This window comes from Rhinolophus hipposideros (assembly GCF_964194185.1).
Source record: "Rhinolophus hipposideros genome assembly, chromosome: 21".
NCBI classification, from domain to species: domain Eukaryota; kingdom Metazoa; phylum Chordata; class Mammalia; order Chiroptera; family Rhinolophidae; genus Rhinolophus; species Rhinolophus hipposideros.
The window spans coordinates 38060050-38075359 of record NC_138067.1 but is presented as its reverse complement, the minus strand read 5'-3'; the positions used below and the strand labels follow the sequence as shown (position 1 = coordinate 38075359).

At 41.7% G+C, this 15310-nt stretch overlaps 1 protein-coding gene across 2 annotated transcripts in view; it reads left to right on the top strand.

Moving 5' to 3' along the window:
• Positions 1-9519: 9519 nt before the first annotated feature.
• LOC308490406 (F-box only protein 17) overlaps positions 9520-15310 on the top strand; it is a 28041-nt gene continuing 22250 nt past the window's right edge. For both annotated transcript variants that reach the window (XR_013992202.1, XM_081032549.1), the window contains exon 1: positions 9520-9716. The gene's annotated coding sequence lies outside the window, so the exon portion shown is untranslated. The remainder of the gene's footprint in view (positions 9717-15310) is intronic.

The following is a 15310-nucleotide window of genomic DNA, read 5'->3' as shown; positions in this document are numbered from 1 at the left end:
TTGGTATTGAAAGTATTTGTAAAGTTTATGAGAATTTGGCATAGGAGAAAATGTGACAAATTTCTCCTGTAAATGTAAGTCTTCCAATATAAAGTGTATAATTGAGTCATTCATTATTTTAGACTCGTAATTTTTCACGGAAATGTGAAAGAGAATTTTTCTAAATGACTAAATGGTCCTGGAATGTTTAAAATATCTTGGTACTCTTGTAATTTATTATAAGAGTTAAGTACTTGGGAAGGTTTCACTCTTTAGAATCTTCTGTTGGGTTTCTAAAGAAAATAAAACAGTTTAAATTTGTAAAAGCAGAACATTTAAGGGAATTTAATTAACTAACATTCTAAATGGGAAGTAAAGCTGTTGAACCTGCAGTTTGGTTGAACATTAATCAAAACCCTTCCTGAAAATGACTTTAAATTTACCAGATTTATAAATAGAATAATATTTGGAAGGAGAACTTAGAAGCTTAAGGAAGACAGTGTTTTTAATTGGTAGCTTTAAGACATTGAAGATTAATTTAAAACATGGGGTAATCAGTCTTCTCTGCACAAATGTCTCCCTCAATGACACCAGAATGCTTGCTCAGACACTATCCTTTCTTGGTGTCTAGAAGCCATCCCCTTCATCAGTGTAAGTTACTGACTTTCCCTTAGAGAAACGGTGCTACACACAGCTAACTGTCCCCAAATCCATCTCCCCTTTGTTCACAGTTGTAGAGGGCAGCCTCTGAGATGGCCCCAATGACCACTGTCTCCTTGTGTTCATGCCACCCATAATCCCCTCCTCTGGAGTGTGGGCTGGACCCAGTGACTCACTTCCAACAAATAGAAAATAGCAAAAGTAATGGGATGTCACTTCTGAGATGAGACTGCAAAAGGACTGTGACTTCTGTCTTGCCCTCTCTCATTTGCTGTCTTGCTCAAAGGAAAGTCACACTGGGAGCTGCCCTCTGGTGAGGCCCACGTGGCAAAGGACTGCTGATGTCTGACTAACAGCCAGCGAGGAGCTGAGGCTGCCAACGAGCATGCTGGTAAGCTTGGAAAAGGATCCTCCCCCACTTGATTGAGGTAACCGCAGCTCTGACCAACGCATTACTTGTAATTTTGAGAGTGACCCTGAGCCAGAGACACCAGATTCCTGACCACAGAAAATGTAAGATTAATAAATGTTTCTTGTTTTAAGTCACTATGGGTTGTTTTGTTGTTTGTTGCATTGTTTTTTGAAGGGGGGATAATTTGTTACACAGCAGTAGCTAACTAATAAATAGTAATATAATCTTATTGGGCATAACCTCCGCACCCCAGAAAGAAAACCTACATTTTCCATACTCCCTTGCAGCCAGGCCTGGTCATGTGGGGATGTGGTAGTGGTGAGAAGCCATCTGACCACAGAGGCAAGACCAACACCTGGAAAAGACCAAGCTGACTTCCTGGAATAGAGCTATTTTATATGCCTGGAGAGAAATAGGGAAAGTAAAATAAACTTTGAACTTGGATCTCTGTTAGAACAGCTAAATCTCAGCCTTTCCAAACTCCCACTCTTTTAATCACTTTTAATCAACATCCTCTTTTTTTTTTTCAAGTAGCCTCATTCTTATCAATGATAACCAAGATCTTATAGTTTGGTGGGCGTGGTACATTTTCAGGTTTTTTTTCCCCTAAAAACATATTGCAATGTTAATAAATACATATTGTTTCCTGTAGGTCGTAGGGCAGACAACCACTAGCACACAAGCCATCGGTCATGGAAACACTCTTTGCACCTGATAGGATGGCAATAATAATAATAATAATAATAATAATAATGATAATAGGAAAATAAGTGTTGGCAAAGATGTGGGGAAATTAGAACCCTTGTATGTTGTTCGTGGGAATATAAAATGGTGCAGCCTCTGTGGAAGACAGTTTGGTTGGTCCTCAAAAAGTTAAACATGGAATTACCATAACCATATGACCCAGCCGTGTGTGTGTGTGTGTGTGTGTGTGTGTGTGCGTGTGTGTGTGTGTGTGTGTGTGTGTGTTTGTGTATATCCAGAAGAATTGAAAACAGGGACCAAAGCAGATCCTTGTAGGTGAATATTTGTAGCAACTTTATCCCCAGTAACCAAAACGTGGACAAAAACCAAACAATTATCAATTGATGAATGGATAAATAAATACAATACATCCATTCAATGTATGTATATTCATCCAATATTATTCATCCATTAAAGGAATGAAGTACTGACACATGCTACCATGTGAATGAACATTGAAAACATTATGCTAAGTGAAATAAACCAGACACGAACAAATACTGTAAGATTCCACTTATATCTAGACGGCAAATTCATAGAGACAGAAAGTAGATTTGAGATTACCAAGGGTATGGGGAGGAGGGAATGGGGAATTATTGGTTAATGGGTACAGAGTTTCTGTTTGGAGTGATTAAAAAAATTGGGGAAATAGAGAATGATGATGGTTGCAAAACATTATGAGTGCAACTACTAATACCACTACTAAACTGACAAATGTTGTGTTATGTATATTTTACCACAATAAAGAAAAGCTGGGGTTTTATCAAGCCACACTGATCAAAGACTTTGGATTTAACCGGATAGAAACAGGTCCTGCTCAGAACCAAGCGTGTAGAGTGGGCAGGCCAGCGGGCACTGTGTGAGAAGATGCTTAAGACATGTGTGACTCTGAGAGTAAGGCATGATTGGGGCCATCAACGAAACCCATCTACTGGCTCAGAGCCAATCTTGAGGACAGTGTCTGAGTAATGGCCACGTTGGTGCTACCCAGTCTGGTTATTGGTCCTGAATCATTGGCCATCTTGAAACTGGCTTTACCTACACCTAAAACCTCAGCACTTCTTAGGCAGTAACCCTGACTCTTTCTTTACTCTGGGAAAGTCAAATCATGCTCCCAACAGGAAAGAAGAATACAAATTGGAAAAGCAATAATAAAGACACAAATTCAAATCCATGGTGTCAGCACACTTGTGACATGTGTCAGCACAAGTAATTAGTTTTATCATCATTATAATACCACAAAACTGCTTTGTGTATTGGTTAAGGTAGTTACAATGTTTGTAAGCATCTGCTATCAGATTTGTGAAGGGTTTAAGGGATTGCCTTTGGAAGGAGTGTTTAAATGGTAAGGAACATCTGATTTAAAAGAATCGCAGCATAACGATTTTATCGAAGAACAAAGATTAGTTAGTATTCCTGTCCAGTACAAGTCCCATGGTTATTAAAGAGTCTAGCAGCATGACAAATGGCTGCTCGCATACATTTCTGGTGCATAATGGGTCATTTTGCAGTACCTAACAAAATTTTATGCATATACCTTTTTTAAAGTATCTTTTTTATTGAGATATAATTCACATAAAAATTTAATCAATTTATTGTGTATGACTCAGCGGTTTCTAGTATATTTACACTTTTGTGCAGTCATCATCATTATCTAATTCCAGAACATTCTCATTACCCCATTCTTTGTAAATCCCCCAGACCATGGCAACTACTGTATGAATTTACCTATTCTAGTCATTCCATATAAATGGAACCTTTACAACATGTGGCCTTTTGTGTCTGGCTCATTTAATTTACAATGTTTTCAAGGTTCATCTATGTTGTAGCATGGATCTGTACTTCCTTTCTATGGCTGAATAACTTCATTATATGAATAGATCACATTATGTTTATCCATTTATTAGTTTATGGGCATTTTGATTGTTTCCATCTTTTGGCTATTGTGAATAATCCTGCTATGAACATTTGTGTTACCAGTTTTTGTGTGGACATGTTTTCATTTCTCTTCAGAATATAACAGAGGTGCCAAAAACATGTATACAAGTGGACACTTTGGTCAACATAGCTCAAACAGTAGTTTGCCATAATCAGAAGGGTCTGGATGCAGATGGTAACCACTTTGGGCACCTCTTGTAATTGCAGAAGTCAAATTTGACTTGTATTCATCTTTTGTTATTGGTATATATTGAGTATTACAATTTTAACAATTTTTTCCTTTCTTAAAAATTGTATACATTTTGTTGGCACCCTCTGTATATATGGAATTGCGGGTCATATAATAACTCTAAGTTCAATCATTTGAGGAACTGTCAGACTGTTTTTCAAAGCAGTTGCACCATTTTACATTCCCAAGAGAAGTATGTGAGGGTTCCAATTTCTTCACATCCACAGCTACACTTGTTATTGTTCCTTTTTAAAAATTGTAACCATGCACATACCTTTTGATCCAGCAATTCCACTTCTAGAAATGTCTACTATGATGACACACATTTTATATGGCAGCACTATTTGTAATAACAAAATACTGGACATACCCTATAGTATTTCCATCAGTAAGGGACAAGCAAAAAATACCAGGAGCATCCATACAATAGAAAAATAAGGAAGCTATATGTAGTAATATGAAAAGAACACCAAAATATGATCAAAGCAAAGTGTCAAACAGGGAGTGTATGGTATGTTATTGTTTGTTTGGGGTGTGTGTGTGTGTGTGTGTGTGTGTGTGTGTGTGTAAAAGTCCTTGTATATGTATAGAAAATCTTTGCAAAAATATGTCAGAATGGAGAAAAAAAAGCTATGGTAGCTGAGGGTAGTGGTAGAAGAGAGATCAGCCCTGGAAATCATTTTCATAGTTTAAAATTTTTATACAATGTAAATATATTCTCTGATTCAAATAAATGGAAGGAAAAAATTTAAAACACTGAAAGCTAAACAAAACATATCTGTGATATAAATTGGAGGCTGCCAGCCCCTGACTTCTGCATTCTCTAATTTGACCCTCATTCTGTAAGGAAACTGACAACACAGCAAGATAACAAAGTCTCGGGTCACTCAATAATCAGAGGTGCCACCAGGAGACAAGTCTGACCCCAGAGCCCAGTCTTAGCACCTTAGAATATACGAGGTGTGATCAAACAATACTGTGAACGTTTAAATAAAAAAAACTTATTACAGTAAATGACACATTTTCATCAATCCCCCTCACTTCAAACACACTTGTCCCATCGTTCTTGCCACTTTCTAAAGCAGTTCTGGAAATCCTCTTTTGTGAATGTCTTCAGTTGTGCTCTTGTGGCTGCCTCAATGTCCTGAATCATTTTGACTTTGGGGAAGAGCCAGAAGTCGCTTGATGCCAGATCAGTGAATAAGGTGGATGACATGAGTATACACTGTAACGTTTTTATTTGACAGAAATTGCCATATATCAGAAGCGATGTGTGACACGGAGTGTTGTCATGATGGAGGATGATTAATGCACACTTTAAAACAGACCTTTTCTTAACCATTGCTCACACCCCTACTGACTGCACCAGACAAATTGAAACTTGTCACACAACTGTTACTAAGGTTCAAAGTGCTACTTCTGCTTCCCGTATTGAAAATCCCTGCCTTTCTGTTGGATGACACTGAGCAGCAGCATTCACCATGTTTTGATGATAACGGAAAGGCTCCATGTCACACATTGCTGCTGGCAATTTCTGTCCAATAAAAACATTACGGTATATCCTCATCCACCTTATTCACCAGATCTGCCATCGTGAAACTTCTGGCTCTTCCCCAAAGTCAAAATGACCATGAAAGAAAACGTTTTGAATTGATTCAGGACATCGAGGCAGCCATGACAGCACAACTAAAGATAGTCACAAAAGAGGACTTCCAGAACTGCTTCAGAAAGTGGCAAGAACGATAGGATAAGTGTGTTTGAAGTGAGGGGGAGTATTTTGAGCAGGATTTATGGCAATGTTTCTTTTACTGTAATACATTTTTTAAATTTAAACATTCACTGTATTCTTTTTTTTTTTTTTTTAAGATTTTATTGGGGAAGTGGAACAGGACTTTATTGGCAATGTGAACTTCCGGGACTTTTTTATAAGTTAAGTTGTCCTTTCAATCTTAGTTGTGGAGGATGCCATTCAGCTTCAAGTTGTTGCCCTTTCAGTCTTAGTTGTGGAGGGCGCAGCTCAGCTCCAGGTCCAGTTGCCATTGCTAGTTGCAGGGCGTGGAGCCCACCATCCCTTGCGGGATTGGAGGAGTTGAACTGGCAACCTTGTGGTTGAGAGCCCACTGGCCCACGTGGGAATCGAACTGGCAAGCGTTCGCAGTTAGGAGTATGGAGCTCTAACCGCCTGAGCCACCCAGCCGGTCTGTGATTCCCCTTTTCATTCCATTACTTATACAAATGAGAGTTTATAAGTACCAGGTGTAATTAAAAAAAAGAATATAGTGGGACCAGCCCAGTGGCTCGGGCGGTTGGAGCTCCATGCTCCTAACTCCTAAGGCTGCCGATTCGATTCCCACATGGGCCAGGGGGCTCTCAACCACAAGATTGCCAGTTCAATTCCTCAACTCCTGCAACTCCCACAAGGGATGGTGGGCTGCGTCCCCTGCAACTAGCAACGGCAACTGGACCTGGAGCTGAGCTGCACCCTCCACAACTAAGACTGAAAGGACGACAACTTGACTTGGAAAAAAAGTCTTGGAAGTACACACTGTTCCCCAATAAAGTCCTGTTCCCCTTCCCCAATAAAATCTTTAAAAAATAAATAAATGAAATAAAAAGGGAATCGCTGACAATGGCAAAGGGATTGGGAAGGAGACTATCTTAGTTTCCTCAGTTTGCTACTATAACAAATTACCATAAATGTAATGGCTTAAAACAACAAATTTTATTCTTTTACTGTCCAAAATCAGTTTCACTGGGCTAAAGCCAAAATGCTGGCTGGGTTGGTTTCTTCTGCAGCTGCTGAGTGAAGAATCTGTATCCTGGCTTCTTTCAGCTTCTAGTGGCCGCCTTTATTCCTGGACTTGTGGCCTCTTCCTTCATCTTCCAAGCATATCACTCCAATCTCTACTTCTGTCATCACATTGCCATCCCTCTGACTGACTCCTCTAGTGTCCCCCTTTATAAGGACCAATGTGATTCTATTCAGGACCCACCCGGATAATTCAGGATAACCTCCTCGTCTCAAGATTCTTAACTCATTCACATCTGCAAAGTTCCTTTTGTCCTGTTAAAGTCACATTCACAGAGCCAGTCCTATTCTGGTACTTGTAGAAGAAGGAAGGAGCAGCCAGAAGTGGGGTTCCCAGTCTCTCACCCACTCACATGTGAGGCCAGCCAGTGGGCAAGCCCCCACGCCCAGACACAAAGCTCCCATTCATGCTCACACTCAGGGCAGAGGCCTGGTGGAAAAACAGTCCAATATTTGTACAGGAACCACACCCCCATCACCTACAGACACCAGCCTTGTCCCTCATTTGAGAATGGCAAGGAACAAGCAGACAGGAAAAGAAAATCAGCATGAGCAAGAATGCGCCCAAAGTAAATAGCCAATTCAGGACCCAATCGAGATGCATAAACTATATTTGGTTGTGTGTCTCCCTGGTCTCCATCTCTCCCTCTCTGTCTCTCTCTGTCTCTCTCTCATATGTTGACTTTTGTGACAAGTTCTGGTCCGTTACCTTGGGCATACCTCCCATTTTCAATATCTGATTGCTTCCTCATCATTAAATGGAGGGTTAATTTATTTTTTTAAAACAAGAATTCTGCACAAGCAATTTTTTATACTTACCATAGTGTCACATCAAAAGACACTTGATGTCAGGCTGTCCCTCTATTGGGGATACTGTTTGATCCCTTGATTAAGAGGGTGTCTGCCAGAAAACAACTAGGTAGGTACATTTTCTCCCTTTGTAATGAATAAATCATCTGGTGGGTGTAAATTTCGGACTGTTCCCTAGCAAACTTTTACCAATGGTTTCAGCATCCTTTGACGATGTGTTTTTCCTAACTTATCTGTAATACACAGGTATTATTTGTTGAAATAAATTGTTTAGTGCCTGTAAACCTACATAATCTATGTAGTCTGCATTTGGTTCACAGCTTAATGATGACATCAATTTTCTTTTTTAATCATCGCAGTGTCAGGGCTACAATCTCTTATGCACAAACATAAACTTTCTTCGTAAATTAGGACCCCAAATTCTTCAAGCAGTAACACCTGACTAAACTGATCTCAGGTTATTTATAACTGTGTTTTCCTCTCTACACACGATTTGCAGCAGAAATAGTATGTGATAATGGAGTGCTGCTGACCCTGCTGGAAATATTCCTTAAAAAAAGAAAATCCAGAATCCAGACTATCTAACCCTAACCCTTCCGATAAGAGACTGTGTGTGGATCTGCACTAAAAACGCGGCCAATAGTACAATAATTTTTACAACTCACTGTAGAAAATACTTCAAAAGGCAGTTGGTGCAAACTAGAGGAAGAGTAACGTAAGGTTCACTCGGCAGTCGCACGATGTCAGGCTGCCCTCACGGTGGCGTTGTGGTGCCTTGTTTGAAGCTTCTAGCTAAGGAGACCTGGGGAGGGGGGAACCCCACGTTCAAACCCATTCTCCTCGTGTGAACGAGACTACGTTTCTCTGGGCGTCAGTTTCCCAAGAGGGGCACCCGTGAGATCTGCATATAAAGTATTTAGTACAGCGCCTGATATGAGCAAGCACTGGAGAACTGAGACTGGTAACCATTTACCAGGTGTGGGAGGCCTGGTATTCAAAACACGTGGCTCTGGGAAGTCTAAGGTCAGTCATTTGAGGTCCTTTGGGCAATCTAGGGTAATCAGAGGAAACTGTGAAGTCCCGAGGGCAAAGGTAAAGGGAGAAATGGGTCATGGCCCCATTTATTTCATTTTTATTTTTTATTGGAGAATATTAGGGAAACGTGTGTTTCTCCAGGGCCCATCAGCTCCAAGTCGTTGTCCTTCAATCTAGTTGCAGAGGGCGCAGCTCAGCTCCAAGTCCAGTCGCCCTTTTCAATCTTAGTTGCAGGGGGCGCACGCAGCCCACCATCCTATGCGGGAATTGAACCCTCAACCTTGTTAAGGGCTCCCGCTCTAACCAACTGAGCCATCCGGTCGCCCCAATGGCCCCATTTTTACTGATACTGAACCTGCAGATTAATTCTGTTGTCTACAATTTAGGGAACGAGGGAGGTTTCTAAAGTAGGATGTGTGGTAGAGAAGTTCCATTTAAGAACAGGCCTGGGCTTGGGACACGATGTAAATAGGAGGGAATTCCTGTGAATGGGAACTTTCATCCAAGTGTTTCAATGCGGGCCCAGGGTCGGAGTCACAGCCAAGGCCATTTACCAGCAGTCAGGCCATTTACCAGCAGGGGACAGACGGTGGGATGGGTGTTTTGAATGGAGGAGGTGGCTGTGGGCAGGAGACCGGAATGAAAAAACACACACGATTTGGGGGAAGGGTGGACCAGGGACCACGGCTGGAGATTCCTGGGGAGGCGGAGCTCTCCCAGAGGAGGTGCCAGGGGTGTTCGCGGGGGAGGCGGGTGTCAGATCGCGGGGCGCGCGGGCAGCAGGTGACCACGTGGGTAAATTGCAAGCTCTCCAAGGGGCCGCCCCGCGGCAGCTGGGCCCTCCCCCGGCGCGGGCTGCGCTCCGGGATTTTGCCCCTCCCTCCCTCCCCGCCGCCTGATCTCAGAGCCGCGGGTCCCCAGCGCTGGACTTCACCCACCGCCCCCGGGGAGAGGACCGTCTGCCCACACCGCGGTCCCGGGGCTCCTTAGGCGGGGCCGACCCCGGGGAGCCCCCCCACGGCCTCCCAGAGCTGGGTGGGAACAGGGGATCTTAGCCCGCTGCCGCCTCCGAGCGAGCCACCAAGTGAGCGCCGGGACAGGTAGGGACCGAGGTCGGGACCCGTGTCCGGTTCCCACTCGCAGGCGGGGCGCCCGGGGAAGGATTTCCGCCCAGGCCCTGCCCGGAGGGGCTGGTATCCCGAAGTCCGGCACCGCCGCGCGCCTTCCCGGACCCTCCCGCGTGCTAGGCTGTCGCAGCCAACTTGTGCCCCTGTAAGGCCAGAGTTACACACTGCACGTTTGAAAGCCCCTGATCGCACGGAAAGGGCTTTGCATTTCCAACGGGTCCTCTAGCGCCCACGCTTCTCCACTCGCCGCGAGTAGGCGGAGGCCACCATTAAGCAAATCCCAGTCCCAAACGACCCATCCACACGTGTTCACAGCAGCCGCCGAAAGGCTGACCACTTTTTACCGACTCTGGGTTCTGTTTCTTCTGGCTAGCAGCCCCCTTTCCAAATCTGGGAATCAGAAGCCTTAGAGCGCCGTTTCTTGATTTAGCAACTTGGGCACAATATGTTTTCAGCTGCGGCCCCTCCTCCCAATTTAAATTTTGTTCTTGAAAGTTAACTTTCGCAGTGTTCAGTTATGTCTTTTCACGTTCCACATCTTTTTTTTAAATTATTTTTTATTTTTTCACGTTCCACATCTTGTTCCTTCAATTTTAGACAGCATCTCTTTACTCCCTGCTTGAAAGACTGCAATATTAGGAAACTACTTCTAAAATAAGTAATTTTCTAAATGTCCCAGTCACGGAAGAACAAAAGACAAATAGGACAACGCTTTGCATGAAAAGTAAGTCCTTTAAACACCTCCCCCGCAGACAATTAAGAGTTTTATTAAATGACTTTTCAAAAATGGCAAAAGTACCCTGTGACTGTGGTGCTTCACTTTAAAGCTTTTTCTACTTTTTCTTCCTCTAGTAGTTATTTCCAAATCTCTAAAGCAAAGTCTTGGATTACTTCTTCGTTTATCAAATTTTACCCAATGTCCACTAATCCCTTGCTTAAAATAGGGATAGCTTTCATCACCTGCAATTTCCTCCGCCTATATAATCACAGCATTCTTTTTAGTTTCTCTATTGGCTACTTTTGTAACATAAAATAATTTTTTAAACTAGTATTTCTTGTTCCATTTATATATTATATATATACACATATGTATAATGTGTATATATACATATATAATATTATATAAGTATCTATAGTGCCCAAAAAATGTATACACATGGACACTTTGGTCAACAGTTGCTCAAGCAGTAGCTTGCCGTAATCAGAAGTAACCACTTTGAGCACCTCTTGTAATTGCAGAAGTCAAACGTGACTTGTATTCATCTTTCGTTCGCGGTACATATTGAGTATTACAATTTTAATACAGTTTTTTTCTTTCTTAAAATGTGTGCACATTTTTTGGCTATATATATATTGTCTGTTGACTCCCTTTTTGTAAGTTCTGGCTGAGGAATCCGCTTAAAAATGTTTTTTCATATAAAAGTTTTATACTTATTTAAATACTATTTTTTATCCAATCAACTTAGAAGACATATGGTTCACAAATTAAATAGAAGTGAGTCTGCTTTATTTTTTTCTGTGACAAAAATAATATAGTCTCTTTAAGAAAAATGGAAAAGGCAAGGCAGTGTTTTAGATTCAAAGGAATTAAGGAGACCAAGCCATCCCTAACAGTATGTGGGGCCCTGACCTCATTAGAAGACACAGCTACCGAAGACCTACGTGGGACCATGAGGAAAATGGTTCAAGGGTTTGGTATTATGAGGCAGACCAGATTTGCCTTAGGCCGTAAGTGGGATCACGGTATAGACCTATAGAATCCCCTTATTCTTTCTTATAAGATGCATGTTGAAATATTTCAGTTTATCAAAAAAGAAAGAGAAAGCAAATATGGCAAAATGGATGTCTGTTTTCCGATTCTTTCAGCTTTTTTTATGATGAAATTTTTATGGTGAAAATGTGGAGAAAATAAAGACAATTTAGAAACTAAAAAAAAAAGAGATTGAGACGTACAGGCACAGTGGCACCAACCTTGGGGTCTTCCACACCGAGTTTTCAAATCCTGGCTCTCTGCCACTTGCTTGTCTGGTCACCGTGGATTCATTGAGTCCGTTCTTCAAGCCTCAGTTTCTCCAGCTGAAAAATAGCTTCTACCTCTGAGAGTGGTTTGTGAGGCTTCTGTGAGATTCTGTAAGCACTACCCATGTGCCTAGAGCAGAATTAGTGCACAGTTAACAGTAGCTGTTCATGTTTTGTGAAGGGTTTTTCTTTTTTATTTATTTATTTATTTATTTTAAAGATTTTATTGGAGAAGGAGAACAGGACTTTATTGCAGAACAGTGTGTACGTCCAGGCCTTTTTTCAAGTCAAGTTGTTGTCCTTTCAGTCTTAGTTGTGGAGGGTGCCGTTCAGCTTCAAGTTGTTGTCCTTTCAGTCTTAGTTGGGGAGGGCGCAGCTCAGCTCCAGGTTCAGTTGCCATTGCTAGTTGCAGGGGGCCCTGCCCACCATCCCTTATGAGAAGTCCCATCTCGACTTCTTATGGGAGTCGAGAAATTGAACTGGGAACTTCGTGGTTGAGAGCCCACTGGCCCATGTGGGAATCGAACCGGCAGCCTTCAGAGTTAGGAGCATGGAGCTCTAACCGCCTGAGCCACCGGGCCATCCCTTGAAGGGTTTTTCTTGACTCCCTGTCTGCTCACCTGCAAATAACTGCTGTTAAAATCTTAACTGCTGCTGAGTCCTTCCTTCTACCCTTTTTTACTATAGATGGATTTTGAACTTAGCCATTTCTTTTTAAAATTCCTGAAATGGCTCCAATCTTGCCATTGGTACAGTTTTGTGTTCTCGTCCCATTACTTCCTAAGTACGTCTCCCCTTAGTCCACATTCCTCTAGCCAAGGTTCCCATGGTAGCACGATCTCACACATGGAGATGCAGGCACGGACTCCCGATCCCATAGTTAGACATTAACTGCTAATCATAGTAACAGCAGTCATAATGGCAGCTAACATTTGTTAAGGGCCAGGCCTTGATCTCAGTCAATTTTCCCATAACCACGAGAGATGGGTTTTCTTAGAAGTCCACAGTGTCTTTTCCAAAACTCTTGTGAATCCAGATGTCTTTGGGAATCCAGACTTTTTGAATATAAAACAAATAATAGGGAACCCATTCCGTACATTACATAAGACCCCTCATGGGGGCTGGGGTGCATAATGTGATCAAACACTAATATTTCTTCAGTGAAATGTCTGTTCATACTCAGTGTGATAAACAAAGCCTCACATAATTTCGAGTCAACTCTGCCACCAGTGGGTCTTGGAAAGACTTGGTTTTCAGAGCTTTTGGATTTGGGGATTGTGAGAAGAGATGTGGACCTGAACATTTCCCTTTTGACAGAAGGGAAACCTGGACTCAGGGAAAGCCATTTGTAGAATTGAGAGTTAGTTCTGGGGCTAACGCAGAGCTGACTGAACCGGCAACATGTAACCTCTCCCCAGTTCTGTCACCAGCAAGTTCCCACACAATGTCCCTTGCTAGCCTGTGATGCCCTCTCCCCAGAAATGTCAGTGCTGTCTCCTGGGAATGAGATAATGTATAGAAAGAATTTTCCGGGGTGACTTACACAAAGAAAGCACTCAAAAAAATGTGAATTATTATTTGCACTAAGATGCAATTAGACTATTTTCTTTTTTGGCTTAAATCATCATGGTGTTCAGTGACAGCATTAATACTTTTTTAAATTAAAATTGATTGGGGTGACAATGATTAGTAAAATTACCTAGGTTTCAAGTGTACAATTCTGGAATACATCATCTATATATCACATTGTGTGTTCACCAGCCAGAGTCAGTTTTCCTTCCATCACCATGTACTTGACCCCGTTTACCCTCTTCCACCACCCAGCATTAATATTTTTTAAATTGCAAAATATAACATCCATTCAGAAAAGTACATAAAACATGTGTACAGTTTAACAAATAATTGTGAACACCCATGTGACTGTCACCCAGGTCAACAACGAGAACGTCACCTGGCCCAGTGCTTCCCCGTGAGCACCTTCTAGTGATGGCCCTGTCCTTCCCCGGAGGGAACCACCATCCTGACTTTTATGATAGTCATTTCCCCACTTTGCTGTTCCTTATATGAGTTTAGCACCTATGCGCATCCATAAACAATCTTGACTGGTTTAGCCTGTTTGTGAACTTGCTAAGTAAGAGAAGACCCGTTGGCATTGAGTATATAATTTATCGTCCAAACCAGGAAATTTTGGAAGGAACAGGGATCAATATTAATAATGATCCTACTTACCTAGTTGGAGACCAGGACTGCCCCAGGCTGCTTGGGTGTCCTGAAACCCACACTTGAGGTATCTTGCTGTGTCTGGCATCTTTCACCCAAAATTATGCTTTTTTTTTTGGTTTCATCCATGCTGTTATGGGTACTATTGTTAACTCCTTTTTATTGCTATGAAGTATTCCACTCTGTGGCTACCTTAATTTATTTATACATCCTAGAATGGATGGGCATGCGGGTCATTTCTGGCTGGAGCTGTTAGGAACAATGCTGTCATGAATATTCTAGGATGTGTTTCCTGGCTCTGGGGATTGATTGCTGGATCATGGGGCAGATGTATTTTCAACTTCAGTAAAAAATGCCCAACTAGTTTCCAAAGTGATTATACCAATTTAGACACCCAACAGGAGTGTACATGAATTCTCAGTGAGAGCATTTTAAGTAAATTATGGTGACATTGTACTGGTTGATTGGTTGGTCGGTCGGTTGGTTTAAAAAAAAAAAAGCCCATATTCTTCATTACACATGATGTTCATTACAGTTAAATTAGAATATACCAAAAAGCCAAAGTAATTTCGCCTCCACTTCACCCACACTGTGGCCCAGAGGGTAGTTGGGTAACGGCAAAGGTGATGACATGGAAATGACAGAGAAACAAAAAGAGAAATTCAGAATCATCTATTACTGACTGCGATGAAAGGTGGTATTTAGCCCACTGAATATTCCTTTCCTGCTTGGTCACTCCACCAGTTTTTAATAATTGTACTTTTTTTAGATCGTTTCTTATTTACTTGGGAACTTCATATTTTATGCTTCACTTTTGTTTTTTTATTCTGGCAGTTTTTGATTCCCATGATGATAGGAAGTAGGTGAGCCCAGCATTTTGGCTTCCCCTCCTCGCAACCTTTTATTTCCCATCTTTTGTTGGTTATACAATTACTTCCACACTGTCAAGGTTGATAACATCAATAGTCTGTTCTGTTGCCATATTTAAGTCTTACATACTTTGACTGTTTGCAGGGGTGTCTTGGACAGCTTGATTGACGTGTAATTTGCATAGAATAAAATTCACAAAAATTAATTGATTTTTAGTGAATTCACACAGTTCTGTTGCCATCACCACAAGTTTAGAGCATTTCTGTCACCTCCAAAATATCGCTTGTGCCTATTTGTGATCACTCTCTGTTTCCATGCCCAGTCGTAGGCAACTACTAATCTACATTCTGTATCTTCAGATGTGTCTTTTCTGGACATTTCATATAAATACATCATACATTACAAGGTCTGACAATTAAGTTTGCGAACTTGGTGCAATGGTGTTGCTAACCTTTTTT